Source organism: Uloborus diversus, chromosome 2 (assembly GCF_026930045.1).
Source record: "Uloborus diversus isolate 005 chromosome 2, Udiv.v.3.1, whole genome shotgun sequence".
Lineage (NCBI taxonomy): Eukaryota > Metazoa > Arthropoda > Arachnida > Araneae > Uloboridae > Uloborus > Uloborus diversus.
The window spans coordinates 112092718-112096809 of record NC_072732.1 but is presented as its reverse complement, the minus strand read 5'-3'; positions in this window follow the sequence as shown (position 1 = coordinate 112096809).

Sequence of the window (4092 nt, the reverse complement as noted above, 5' to 3'; positions counted from 1 at the left end):
TTGAGAAATACTAGAAATAACCAAAGAAAAGTGGTAAAATACAATCAGGATCAATAATAATGCAACGAAGAAGTAATAAAATCTGTTTTTTGAATATTATAGCAGAATTTGTAGCATTGTTATGAGTTTAAAGAATATGTCAGCTGTTAATAACGATTAAAGTCTCATAACTTATTGGCATGAAATGGAATTGTTTCCTTTAGTCAAAAGTACTGCTTTTAATCACTGAAATTGATAGAATAAGCCAACAAAATAACATGGATCCAGAAAAACTTTTATTTTCCCAATAGTTATTTTTATTTAATTTTTGTTTGCGTTGGATTTTGGAAATGAGAACGATTAGTGTCTGACGGAATTATTATGACGGCAAAAGTGATGTACTTTGGCGCGCTACTCCATTGGCTCACTTAATGTTTAAACACTGTTGAAAAAAAGGTTGCCATTAAACAGTAATATTAATAGCAATAATAAGAATTTTGATTGAAATGCTTTCCGAAGCAAACATGAAATTCATTAGTATATTTGTGCTATGTATAATATTTTAATTTTTATCTAATGCCAAAATATTGCGCTCTGCGCTGATGACATCAGTAAACTAGATTTCATCACTAGTGATGTCATGAGCAGAAGCGTCAAAAATGAAATTGAATCTGTGCACCGATTAAAATACTTTTTTTAAATACTAAACTTTGTCAAATTGTTTAAAAAATAAGTATCTACTTGATATTTCACATGTTATTCGTTCTTTTCTTTTCTTTCTTTCTTTTTTTTTTTTTTTTGTTGTTAAATTAGAAAATTTCAATACACTGTTTTGCTTGACACTAATCAACTATTACATATTATAAATAATGAAAAGTCGACTGCTGATATAAATTAGGAACTTACATCAAAGGTATTTAGTTATCTTAGAAGTATTAATGTTGACACAAACTTATATTTTCAATTTTTAGTAAAGCAAAGTCATCGAAATCATCACCTTTATAACCTTTATTTATAATTTAAAGAATTATCATCCGCTAAACATTTTGAAAAGAATAGTTTCATTTTTAAAAATTGTTCTAATTACATTATTCAGCAATTTTTTCTCAGGTGCTTATACAAATAATTGGTTTTAACATTCCGGATTTTGTTCCTAAGAATAAAATCTTTGAAGAAGCAATCTTTTTCAGTTTTAAGTATCTTGAAATCAGAGATTACTGGCTAAAAAAAGTATTTCTTTCTGCATTAACAACATTAACGCATGTGATATGATCTCAATTTTGAAGAATTGAAATTTCGTAAAACATTCTGTTTTGTTCTCTGAAGAAACCATATCCATGGTTGTATAACTGCAAACTGTCCAGTAGGTTGGTTCAAGAAATCTTTTTTCCAGTTAGAGTCCAGGATCCCCCCCCCCTTCTTTTAGACTTACTAATAGTATTATGCTGTACAAGTTTTAGCTTCTTATTTGAATTTTAAGACGGTGCTCAATTAACCCCCTTAATTTAAAATTGCCGTAGCATAGAAAAAGCATATTACTAGTGTATATGATAATGTACAACACTGTTTTTTCAGTTCAATGTATTTTGTTAACCCCCACCCCATACTCATGTAGTTTGGGAAACTGGGTTCAGCATCCTCTTTCAGTTGAAATAGGAAGCTAAAATTCTTTCAGTATATTACTATCCACAAGTATAGAAATATTGGGGGGGTGTCCTGTTATCTAGGAGAAATTTTTTTATATGCATTTTTGACTTTTTTTTACATGTATTTACACATGTAAAGAGGTATTAAGCTTGTAAAAAGGAGAAGCTATACATTTGTTTCAAATTGTAAATGCTGGAGTAAAAAGTTTCGTATGCGTAAAAGCAGTAAAATCTGATTATAGCAAATGCAGATACAACGAAATATCTGTTTTAAAGAAATATATGTTTAGTCCCTTTTTAATTGTTTTACCTTTCTTGAAACCCGTTACAAGAAAACTCCTGTCGTTAAGTACAAAATTTGCAGTCTTCTGAAGTTCTGTGCAACGAGATTTAACAGTTATGTACAACAATACTTTATGCATTCGTTCTACACGTAGATTATGCATTCATTCTGCACGCATTCGCTTTTAAACTGAAGCCGCTTTGTATACTGATAATGTTGTTGTTGTCGTCTTGTGCTACCCAGGCTGGCAATTTGGGGTGCGGTGCTTCACTTTTATTAACTTTACCGTAATTTGGTGTGAAGTTTGACTTCCACAGTATACACATGCCATAAGGACCGGTTTTTAGAGTACACAACCATTCACAGCATAACAACACATTCACACAAAGGAAGGACAAGGACAGGAGAGAGAAAGTACATCCGTGCCCGAGTCGGGATTAGAACCCAGGACCTCCCCATCGCAGTCAGACTTCTCTGACCACTAGACAAGGCGGGTATATGCTGATAATTCTTAAAAGTAATCCTACACAAGTGTCACTCCCCGCGCGATTGGAATAAAACTTTTCAAATCGATAGAAAATTTTAAAATATTGAACCCGTGGTTTTTCTTCTAATCAGCAATAAACACTTTTAACGGGGTGAGATATACCCTTAATTATTGGTTTATTGGGATATTAGGGGGTGCAATATATCCTTTTATTTTTAGTTTAAGTTACAAACATTTAATTAACGATTAATAGTTCGAAAAAAGTAAGCAAACCAAAATTGACGCTTTTCAGGATTTTTCTGAAAATATTATTTACGGGGATAAAATATCCTTCGCAATCAACCATCAACCCCTTCGAGTGTATGGAAAATAATATATTGCCTCGAAGTTTTACGAACAAAATTATTCTTTATTCATAGTCACCATTACAGTTTCTAATCGTCCTTTATTACTGGTAATCATTGCAGTAATGAATGTTCTGTTAGCATCTAATTATCCTTTGTTCAAGGTAATCATCACAGTAATGTAAGTAATTGAAATGTAGTAAAATAATTTACAAATCATTTTCGACCACCTTATAGCAGTAGTTAAAACAAATTTAAAATTAATTACCTTTAAATCAATAAATGCAACGTACTGCCAAAATTTTAATGCCCACCCAAGCCCAAAAAACTTTCTAGGACCTACTAAACTTTTTTGAAAAAGAAAATTTCCCTACTCAAATTTTCCTACAGAAGTGCTGTCAAATTTAGGACTGAGGAAGTAGTTAGATAAATCCTCACGAGAGGGGGCTGATAGCGAGGGATGACTTAGCCCTATAAATAGTATTTTCAGGAAAAATCCCGAAGCACGTCAACTTTAGTTTGTTTAATTTTTTCGAATTTTGAATTATTGCTGGAATTTTTGTAATTAGAATTTTAAACAAAGGAATATAAGACACCCTCTAATATTCCAGTATTTAGGGGTAAATTCCACACAGTTGTTGTCTTGTGCCAGCAAAGCTGGCAATTTGTGGTGCCCTGCTTCACTTTCCCAACTGTACCGTAATTTGGTGTGAAGTCCGACTTCCACAGTACACACATGCCATAAGGACCCGTTTATAAAGTAGGCAAATATTCACAGAATAGCAACACATTCACACAGAAAGGACAGGAGAGAGAAAGTACATCCATGCCCGAGCCGGGATTCAAACCCAGAACCTCCCCATTCGCATTCAGACTTCTCTGACCACTAGACAAGGCGGTAGGCTCTCACCCCGTTAAGAGTTTGATGAAAAGAAAAAAAAAAAAAAAAGAATTCAGATACAATATTTAAGTGCTCTTTCCATGTGCAAAGTTTTATTCCAATCGGTGAGTGACACTTGGATAAATTTACTTGTTAGAAGAGTGACTGCTCTCGTATTGGTTAAGATTTTCTTCCAATGAATGGGATATTAGATGAATCTTTTATCTTTCATAAATTTGTGCACTTCTTTGATGATTTTGTAGTTCCTGTTGGACCCCTTTTTCTGACTTTGATAAAAGAATTCCAAGAGGTCTTCAAGCAACTGTTTTCCCATAGCAAAATCAATTCATATATGCTCAGTATTGGATTATAAGTTTTTCACTCGTAATTATTATTTCGTTCATTATTCTTTCGTTGAGTCTGATAACTTTAAGAATATGAAACTCTGTTTGTATGTAAGTAATATAATTGAG